Genomic DNA, 12,203 nt, shown 5'->3' on the forward strand with positions numbered 1-12,203 from the left:
CCTCAGGCCCTATAAAGACTGGGAAGATATACATACATATATATATATATATATATATATATATGTGTGTGTGTGTGTGTGTGTGTGTGTGTTGGTGTGTTGTACAATAATGTTCATGTTAACAATTTTGCTTTGGCGAGAGGATATCTAAATATGTGTAAGCTGCTCCCCCTAGTGTCCACTCAGCACATACGCATGCATCATGGTACCAACACAGTAAACCTGCTTGACATCTTGTTGCTGCAAACTCAGTTTGGTCCATAATTCAGGTAAAAGGTAATTCAGTGGCTTTGTATATATTGCAGTAAGAAACAGCAATACGGCCTGAAAAAAAATCTCTGAAACACATTCAACTGATTAAGTTGGATAAACCAAATGAAATGGCTAAAAGTTTAACAGTTAATTTTATCTTAAACTTACATTTATTATTTAAGTTAATTTCATTGAAATAAATTAGCATTTGGTTGACAACTTATATTTCTGAAATATCCTTAATTTGTTTGGTAAATTTCATTCAGTATATTTGGAAATAATTACTTATACTGATCATTTTTACTTAGATTTACCAAGATCATCAAGTATGTTTAAATTATTTCACAGCGTTTTACTTTACTCAATATTTGTAGTTTAAAAATATTTCACCAAAAAAAAAGAAAAAAAAAAAGAAAAAAAATTGAGGAGAGCACAATTAAGGTTTTTAGAGTGTAGAAAACCATCACGTTTGTACTCCTTAAAGGTTCATGTCACTGAGGCCTGACTTATAGTCAGACTTGGGGAAGGTTGACGTAACCATCCCCCAACTTGCCCAAAGGCAACTGGGCAAGTTTGAGAAGTTTTCTTACATTTGACATCTGTTGTGGTGATGCACAGACCCAAAATTCCAGTGGTACAAATAGTCAAGGACCTGATTGTACCAATCTGCCTCCTGCTGGACATGACTGTGATTTCTGCAGATAATAATATAATCATCACATGCATGATGGAAATTAGGAGGAGGTGTATTTGAATTTACAAACAAACACACAAACAAACAAACAAAAAAACACCTGCGTATGGTAAAGTTACGCTATAGAGGAAGCAGTGTTTAAACAAATCAGTAATCACACCTTTGACAACTTTTTTGTTAACGAGTAATCTAACACATTAATCTTTCCAAATCAGTAATCAGATTAAAGTTACTTCTCCAACTCACTGTGCATTAGTATTATTTTTGTATTTTCATACAGTATACACCTCTGACAACTTTTTTCAGTCACAAGTAATCTAACACATTAATCTTTCCAAATCAGTAATCAGATTAAAGTTACTTCTCCAACTCACTGTGCATTAGTATTATTTTTGTATTTTCATACAGTATACACCTCTGACAACTTTTTTCAGTCACAAGTAATCTAACACATTAATCTTTCCAAATCAGTAATCAGATTAAAGTTACTTCTCCAACTCACTGTGCATTAGTGTTATTTTTGTATTTTCATACAGTATACACCTCTGACAACTTTTTTCAGTCACAAGTAATCTAACACATTAATCTTTCCAAATCAGTAATCAGATTAAAGTTACTTCTCCAACTCACTGTGCATTAGTGTTATTTTTGTATTTTCATACAGTATACACCTCTGACAACTTTTTTCAGTCACAAGTAATCTAACACATTAATCTTTCCAAATCAGTAATCAGATTAAAGTTACTTCTCCAACTCACTGTGCATTAGTATTATTTTTGTATTTTCATACAGTATACACCTCTGACAACTTTTTTCAGTCACAAGTAATCTAACACATTAATCTTTCCAAATCAGTAATCAGATTAAAGTTACTTCTCCAAATCACTGTTCCTTACTATGATTTTTGTATTTTCATACAGTATATACCTCTGGCCACTTTTTTTGTTAACGAGCAATCCAACGCATTATTCTTTCCAAATCAGTAATCAGGTTAAAGTTACTTCTCCAAATCACTGTGCATTACTATTTTTGTATTTTTATACAGTACACATCTCTGACCACTTTTTTTCAGTAACGATAATCTAATGCATCTTTCCAAATCTGTAATCAGATTAAAGTTACTTCTCCAAATCACTGTGATTTAATATGTTTGTATTTTTATACAGTATAAATCTCTGACCACAGCTGCTAAAAGTAACTAATAAAGTAATTAGTAATCTATCTGAGTTCCTTTTCAAATTGCATAATCAGTAAAGTAACTGTTATTTTTTTCAAGGTGTACTCAGTAATTGCATTAGTTTTTAAAAGTAACTGTTGCAACACTGGTTGTTGCATGCAGAACTAGAGCAACATGCTCATAGAGTGCAAACCTCCACCAGCACTAGTTTCCAATTCCACAAATTTTTACCATGGAAAAAATGTTCAAGGCCAAAGTTCTGCTAGAAGTGGCTTTTCATAACCTAAATTAGATGTGATCAGATGTCAGGAGGATGTGTTCATGCACTTGAATCAAAGTTGTTTTTTTTTTTTGTTTTGTTTTTTACTTTTTCAGTTTCTTAATTCTTTTTCATATGGTTTTCACAGAACTTTTTATCTCTGCTGTGCACAATTTGTCATTGATTTTTGGCACTTGTTTCAGATTGGAAGACAAACAAGTACAAAATTGGAACCTCCATCCAATTTTGGTGGTGTAGGTAAATCCATAAGAGAAAAATGAAAGTGATTGAGGCACTTTTGATTCAGATATAATGCAAAATGTACACCAAATGGGCTTTTCAATACTAAATTCAAATGGCCACAAATCCCACAATCTGGATCACATCTGGATCAAACTTTGTCAGGCGATAGTGAGTGTCAGTCTGCACCTCACTTTCAAATATGAGAGTGATCGGGGCACGTTTGAATAAGATATAATGTAAAATATACATTTCAATGTTAAATTTAAATGGTCACAAAATCTGTCTTCTAGATCAGATCCAGATCAAACTCTGTCAGTCGATAAAGGATACCATCCTTCATAATGGTCTGAAATATGAAAGAAGTTAGGTTTTTTTTGACAGAGTTATGAATTTTTGAAAATTCATTCAATGTTAACGATAGGGATTTTTCCAATTTTCCAAGATTTGTCCTGACTTTGACCATTGACCTATGGCCTTAAAAATTGAATCAGTTCTTGCTTATCAGGATATGAATCCTCTGTAAAACTTTCATAATGAAACATGAAAAATTGTGGGCTCCAGGATGTTCAAAAACAGACAAGCAAACAAACAGGGGTGAGAACATAACCTCCACCCACCTTTATTGGTGGAGTTCATTAGAAGATTTCTTGTGTTTAAAATAAAAGTTGTGTATTAAAAGTGATGACGGCATCAGCATTTATCTTTTAGATCACCTCAGAATGCAGGAAAATGCCATACATTTTTTAAAAAATTCTTGGAAGAGGGGGGTCCAGGGGCATATATATGAATTATTATTTTTTTGTTCCCAGCTTGTTGTGGTTCAGATCTGTTGATGTTTGTCCTCCCTTCCAAAAAAAAAAAAAAAAAAAAAATCCACTGAGGATGGCAAACATCATGAATGTTTAAGAAACAAGGCTGTTCTGTGGTATGACCCGCAGCCAAACGCTCTCTGTCTGACACACACATGCACGGTGGGGCATATGACAGATGTCCTGACAGTCTGGACTTCTGCAGGCGATGGTGCTCGTTGTCCTGCAGCGCTTTGACTCATGATGTATCAGCATACATTACGTATATGTCACATCGTCGCCTCCCTGCTTTTCATTTGCAACCATCAAAAATCATTCACACTTGTGTTTATTTTCAGGTTTTTTTTTTTTTTTCAATTTTGGGGGATGCTGGTTGTCAGGCTGGTTCATTTGGTGCAGATTCTGTAAAGGTCATGTCTCTGGGCAGGCTGTGTGCTGATCCTGCACATTTTTAACGTTTTACTTCACATTCATGCTCCTTTCCCTTAAAGCCGCAGTGTGTAGGATTTAGGGGTGTTTATTAGCAAAAATGTAACACAGCATTCGTATCCATCTGTTCGCAAGTGTGTACCATATTTTCTCGAGTAGAAGCTGCACACCTTTATTCTGTATGTGGAATTCACCTTTCAACACAGCATTTTCCTGGGGGTGACTTCAACAATGAGCTGAAACTCAGTAGCACATGTGCACACCACAGCCTGCGTTGTTATTTAACAAGGACGTCTAAACTCCAAAAATAAGCAAGACGGAGAAATAAATGTGCAATGTTTGCACAAAGTAATGGACATGGGTGGATATATGCAGGAAACCCTCAGCATGTTGTGTGGGCTATAAGGACTGTGTTCCGCTGAAAATTTGATGTACACTCCAAAAAAATAAATAAATGAATAGATAAATAAATCAATTTATATATATATATATATATATATATATATATATATATATATATATATATATATATATATATATATAAGTAAATCCTACTCAAAATTGAATTGAGTTTGTCCAATGTTATTTTTGAGTGTAGCGATTAAAAAGTGAAATTACTCTATTGTCACACAGATGGATAAACTGGACCACAATATACAGACAACCACAAACTGGCAAGGTGAAATAAATGATATAATTTACGAAAAGAGTCCAAAAGCTAGTGATCAGTCCAAAAAGTCCAAATTGTACCACAAGTGTCGGCAGAACATATGGTGAGGCATGGCTGGCACCTGTGGTCCATCAACAAATTAGAAAGGAGTGGAAGAATGAGCTGGTCTTTTAAACTCCATTGGAGTAGATGATTGATTGCAGGTGTGAGACAGGTTAGTAACACTACGAAGTCAAAAGACAAACAGAAAATGGTCAAATCTTCACAGTGGTTGCCATCTAGGACCCAGCTCACAGCACAGCACACACCTGATAGAACTAACAATACCATCCATCCATCCATCCATCCATCCATCTTCTACCGCTTAGTCCAATTAAGGGTCGCGGGGGCTGGAGCCTATCCCAGCAGTCATAGAGCGTGAGGCGGGGTACACCCAGGACCAAGCGTTTAAAAATGTTATTCCTGACAGTTCTGACAGGACAGAAATGAACACTTGCCAAAACTTGTTAAGACTAGAAGGAAAACTACACAGCTAAAAAACAAACAGCAGTCAGAATAGAAGTTGCTGTCCTTTAGGTGGTGCTATTTTCCTTTATTACTTTTGTCATCCTCCTGGTTTTCCTGGCAGCAAGTTCTGGAATGATTTTTAATCATGCTAATATGCTGAAACAAATAAAAAAGTAAATAAATACTCAAGAATTGTTTTCTGTGTGGCATGTACTTGCTCATTTGATCAGTGAGGTGCATACACTGTATATCATGGGTGCTGTGGAAACTGGGGGGCGCTATAGGACAAGATCTGTCAAGAGAATGGTGGCGTGAAATACTGAAGGCAAAAGCAAGATTTTGAATGACAAATGTCAAATTTGTAGCAAGTTAGGGTGGGGCTGTTAAAATTCTTGGGGGGGAGGGGGGTCTGCAACCCATCAAGCCTCACGCTAGAGCCATCTATATTGCAATGGTAGCAAAATATTTTAAACAATATGATGATAAGAAGCCCAGCATGTACTACTACTGTACTGTGCAACAACAGCTGTATAAAGATGGCTGCAGCTCCCCTGTTGACCACTAGGTGGCAATAGAAAACCATAAAAATATGGGGATGACACCATAGATACCTCAAGTTCATGTGTGATATTGACACAGAAGATCAAGTTTATTGTTGCATTTGTTCAAATAATTAAATCAGTCAATCAACCAGTCATGAAAATAATAATAATAATCATCATCAGATTGTAATGAATTAATACTGAAATTATTGACAGATTTTTAAAAAAAAAAATGTTTTTTAATCAAATTAATTGCTTTCATTGATGCACAAGTGGTTACTAAGCTTGACAACCTACTACTACAAAAAAGTGATATATACGTAATTACAGAGTGACCATGTCTATTAGAGGGGGAAAAAACATGATAATCCCTTGCTTTGGTTTTGTCTGCAAAATATAAAAGCACATGGCATTAGTAATATAATGTTTTTTTTCTCAAGCTGTCTGTGTCAGGATTTGGAATTCTGCAGAAATATGAGCAGCTAAACACGCAAACACATCACCCCGACTCCATTACGCTGCATTATTAAATTAATCGTAGCTTCCCTCAGCAGTAACAAAGATCTGCAGCCGGTCGTTCCTGTTATCTTTACTGTGACAGCTCTGAGTGCACACGTCAAGTGTGAGTGACTCACTGTAACCTGTGTGTGTGTGTGTGTGTGTGTGTGTGTGTGTGTGTGTGTGTGTGTGTGTGTGTGTGTGTGTGTGTGTGTGTGTGTGTGTGTGTGTGTGTGTGTGTGTGTGTGTGTGTGTGTGTGTGTGTGTGTGTGTGTGTGTGTGTGTGTGACTGAGTGACAGGGACAGTCAGGATGGCAGCTGAGGAGGCAAGTCGTTGGGACTGTACGGACTGAGAGTGAGAAGGTTTTAGGAGCGATGCCGGGGATGATGGAGTGAAGGAGGCTGGAGAGTTTCTGGGTTTCATTGTCATGACGATGGCCCTGTTTCAGCATGAACTCTGTGACCTCGGACTGTTCAGGAGTGACAGTTTTATTTGCTCAGTCTGTTGAGTTTGACGCCGGAAGGCTCATCGCTGCAGTGACTGCGTTGTCAACTCTGGAGCTAAATATATAGCGCTACAACAGATTATAAATTCACATTTATAATAAAATCACCGATTGCCTCAGTGAAAATATATTAGCAATGTTAAGATTTTTTATTTGTGGTGAGTGATCTCAAAAAGAATTGGACAGGAAACGGACTTCAAAGTTTAGATGCTGTATTGAAAGGTGACAACACTGATAACAGAGTCATCTAACCAGCACTGGGGTCTTCGAACAAACCACATGCACCGTTTGAACAAAGAGCCACGATTTCTCCGTGCGCTAACTTTTAATCCTGAGTCAAGGCCGGCCCCCATGTGGGTGGTCCTTAACCTGTCGTGAATCAGCGGTTATATGATTGGATGCAAAGTGAAGTAGGCAAGTACAAGCAGGTGTCGTGCTCACGTTGCGTTCAAGGCGGTATGTAAAAATTTTATGGTGCATTTGTATGTCTGTGTGCCAAGCAACAAATCAGTGTTCCATCATGCCGTTCCCATTGTGTTCCAAATAGATGTGAATACTTTGGTTTTATCAGTTAGACAGCTATAAAAAGCAGTTAGGATAAGATCAGATAATAGTACCAAATACAAGGACATTTTGGATGTGCATCTGCCATTTTGTGGTGTGCATCATGGAACACTGACAGTAAAATGCCTTATTTGCTCTTAACACACTTAACAGGCTATTCTTAGCCAAATAAATACTAACTTACTAAACCAGCCTGAGGAGTAGTTGCGGTAGTAGTATCATGGTACCTAGCTAACCAATATCACTGCTACACAGATAACAAGTTACTGTTTACATGAAGGAAGTAAATTTGTACAGTATTGTCTTCCAAATGGCTGCAAACTAAATTCATTCTATGAGTATTTTTAGAAAGGTGTTCACTTTTGCAAAGCAGAACCTTTATGATTGCTATCGTTTAGGTATGGCTAGCAAAGCCACTAGCCAGTGAAACAAAATTACATGAAGGGTGTGAATTTGTACTATCCAGTGTTGCCTTCCATTTGGCTGTAAACAGTTGTTGTTGTTGTTGTTGTTTAGAACAGTTTATACTTTAGCAGAGCAGCATTTCAATAATAAATTATATGACATGGAATTACAAGCTAATGTAGCTCCTATCGTCAAAGCAAGGCTAGTCAATCACAAATGATTACATGATGTATGTAGTGTACATCTATGGTCCTGTGTTGTCTTTCAATTGAGCATAAACTTGTTTTTGTCAAATTATTATCCTGGTTAGCTAATAGGAAAGCCACCAGTAATATGGCAAAGCTAGCGCAGTTGCTAGCTATTGAAAAATTATTACATACATGGGTGTAGTTATATAATCCAGGATACACCTGTTTGCAAACTATAGTTGATCTGTTTGTTGAACAGTTATTACTTTGGTTGGATGGAGAAATTGTTCTTCTGCCCATCCGTACAGCTGATCCGTCCACATCCTAAAACTTAGGAACTGCAAAACGCTCAAAATCTAAATTTTTATACCTTAATACTTGGAGGTCAAAGATCTGCCATGCAAAAATCTTGTATTTTTGGCATTTATAAATGTCTTTTTTTTTTTTTTACTGAATTTTGGGTTTCAAGTAGGAAATGTACAGAAGCCCTGAAATGTTCACATCATCCACTAGGTGGCGACAAATGCTGCTCAAATGTGTGGCAAGGTCTCAACTGTTGATTCTTTTTTAGAGGTTCACTTTTGGTGAAAATAAGATGGGCTGACAAAAATCAGCTTACAGTTGTGTTTTGTGTTTGTTTTTTGATAGCACATTATGTCACCAAATTAACAAAACTGAACACTGAGTTTAAAGACAAACTCTGACACAGAAGACTCCGTAACATGTGTCCTCTGATGCCTAATGTGGTGATAACCAACATTACATTCTAATAGGATCAATAACGTGTTTGAATAACCCATCAGCTGCTCCGTCACATTATGCACAGCTGGTGTCAAACTACTGATTCTTGTCTGTTTGTCAATTTACAGAAAGTCTGGCAGAGGCGAGGCATCGATTTCATTTTCCAGCTCATTTTGATCAAGCTGCTTATTATTCCGGTGCTGGTCAGGAGGGACGTCTTTCACTGGAATTGCTTGATTATCACACAAGTAAAAAAGTACGTGTGTGTAATGACGTCCTTGTGAGTGTGTGCGTGCACGTGTGTGTCTTTTCTATTGCTTCAATTAATGTTTGTGCTCATTTTTGTTGCTTTTGCTCCCAAGTGAGATAAATTCACAGGACCAGCTTAGAAAGCTGTTTTATTCACACACTTCATCTTTTATAAAGTAACAGATTGTTGTAAGAGCTTTATTGTTTTAAAATGTTCAGTCACTGATTTGAGAGAAACAATAAATAATGATTTAAAAGTTGTTCCCATATGATTTCAACCTACACTTTGAAAAACAAATGTAACAATGTGACTGAACAAAACAACCTGACTGAGTATAGCAACAATATGACGTGGCTGAGCAGAGCAACAACGTGACAGTGAAAAGCAACAATATGACTGAGCATGACAGCAATGTGACAGCGTAAAGAAACAATATTGTCACCTTCCTAAAATAATGAACTAAGTCATATTTCCCAAAACATGACTTAGGCCATTATTTTAGGAAGGTGATGATATGAGTGAGCAAAATAACATGACAGAGCATAGCAACAATGTGACTGAGCAAAGCAACAGTGAGACAGAGAAAAAGAACAATGCAACAGAGTAAAGGAACAACCTGACTAAGCATAGCAACAATGTGACAGAGAAAAAGAACAATGCAACAGAGTAAAGGAACAACCTGACTAAGCATAGCAACAATGTGACTGTGTATAACAACAATGTGACTGAGCATAGCAACAAGATGACTGAGCATAACAACAATGTGACTAAGCATAACAACAATGTGAGTAAGCATAGCAACAATGTGACTGACCATAAGAACAATGTGACTAAGCATAGCAACAATGTGACTGAGTATAACAACAACATGACTGAGCATAACAACCATGTGACTGAGCATAACAACGTGACTGAGCATAACAACCATGTGACTGAGCATAACAACAACGTGACTGAGCATAACAACAACGTGACTGAGCAAAGCAACAACGTGACTGAGCATAACAACAACGTGACTGAGCATAACAACAACGTGACTGAGCATAACAACAATGTGACTGAGCATTACAAAAATGTGACTGAGCATAACAACAATGTGACTGAGCATAACAACAATGTGACTGAGCATAACAACAACGTGACTGAGCATAACAACAACGTGACTGAGCATAACAACAATGTGACTGAGCATAACAACAACGTGACTGAGCATAACAACAATGTGACTGAGCATTACAAAAATATGACTGAGCATAACAACGTGACTGAGCATAACAACAATGTGACTGAGCATAACAACAACGTGACTGAGCATAACAACAACGTGACTGAGCATAACAACAATGTGACTGAGCATAACAACAATGTGACTGAGCAAAGCAACAATGTGACTGAGCATAACAACAATGTGACTGAGCATAACAACAATGTGACTGAGCAAAGCAACAATGTGACTGAGCATAACAACAATGTGACTGAGCATAACAACAATGTGACTGAGCATAACAACAACGTGACTGAACATAACAAAAATGTGACTGAGCATAACAACAACATGACTGAGCATAACAACAATGTGACTGAGCATAACAACAATGTGACTGAGCATGACAACAATGTGACTGAGCAAAGCAACAATGTGACTGAGCATAACAACAACGTGACTGAGCATAACAACAACATGACTGAGCATAACAACAATGTGACTGAGCATAACAACCATGTGACTGAGCATAACAACAATGTGACTGAGCATAACAACAACATGACTGAGCATAACAACAACGTGACTGAGCATAACAACCATGTGACTGAGCATAACAACAATGTGACTGAGCATAACAACAACGTGACTGAGCATAACAACAACGTGACTGAGCATAACAACAACATGACTGAGCATAACAACAACGTGACTGAGCAAAGCAACAATGTGACTGAGCATAACAACAATGTGACTGAGCATAACAACCATGTGACTGAGCATAACAACAATGTGACTGAGCATAACAACAACATGACTGAGCATAACAACAACGTGACTGAGCATAACAACAACGTGACTGAGCATAACAACAACATGACTGAGCATAACAACAACATGACTGAGCAAAGCAACAATGTGACTGAGCATAACAACAATGTGACTGAGCATAACAACCATGTGACTGAGCATAACAACAATGTGACTGAGCATAACAACAACATGACTGAGCATAACAACAACGTGACTGAGCATAACAACCATGTGACTGAGCATAACAACAATGTGACTGAGCATAACAACAACGTGACTGAGCATAACAACAACATGACTGAGCATAACAACAACGTGACTGAGCATAACAACAATGTGACTGAGCATAACAACAATGTGACTGAGCATAACAACAACGTGACTGAGCATAACAACAACATGACTGAGCATAACAACAATGTGACTGAGCATAACAACAACGTGACTGAGCATAACAACAACGTGACTGAGCATAACAACAACGTGACTGAGCATAACAACAACATGACTGAGCATAACAACAACGTGACTGAGCATAACAACAATGTGACTGAGCATAACAACAATGTGACTGAGCATAACAACAACGTGACTGAGCATAACAACAACATGACTGAGCATAACAACAATGTGACTGAGCATAACAACCATGTGACTGAGCATAACAACAACATGACTGAGCATAACAACAACATGACTGAGCATAACAACAATGTGACTGAGCATAACAACAACGTGACTGAGCATAACAACAACGTGACTGAGCATAACAACAACGTGACTGAGCATAACAACAACATGACTGAGCATAACAACAACGTGACTGAGCATAACAACAATGTGACTGAGCATAACAACAATGTGACTGAGCATAACAACAACGTGACTGAGCATAACAACAACATGACTGAGCATAACAACAATGTGACTGAGCATAACAACAACGTGACTGAGCATAACAACAACATGACTGAGCATAACAACAACATGACTGAGCATAACAACATGACTGAGCAAAGCAACAATGTGACTGAGCATAACAACAACGTGACTGAGCATAACAACAATGTGACTGAGCATAACAACAATGTGACTGAGCATAACAACAACGTGACTGAGCATAACAACAATGTGACTTGAGAAGTCCCCTTGAGAAGATTCCCTCAGGGAAACTGAGGTTCCAACAGTCCTGTATAGCAGCACAAAGAGTAAGAACATAACAGCAATGTGACTGAGCATAACAGCAATGTGACTGAGCATAACAACAATGTGACTGAGAATGACAACAATGTGACTGAGCAAAGCAACAATGTGACTGAGCAAAGCAACAATGTGACTGAGCATAACAACTGTTGAGTTGTTGAGAACACAACTGTTAACAACTGTTGTTGAGATAAATTAAACATTCCCAAACTTCTCTGTGTTTCATGGATGTTGGGAAATGTCAACCAC

Source organism: Thalassophryne amazonica, chromosome 21, assembly GCF_902500255.1.
Source record: "Thalassophryne amazonica chromosome 21, fThaAma1.1, whole genome shotgun sequence".
Taxonomy (NCBI): Eukaryota; Metazoa; Chordata; class Actinopteri; order Batrachoidiformes; family Batrachoididae; genus Thalassophryne; species Thalassophryne amazonica.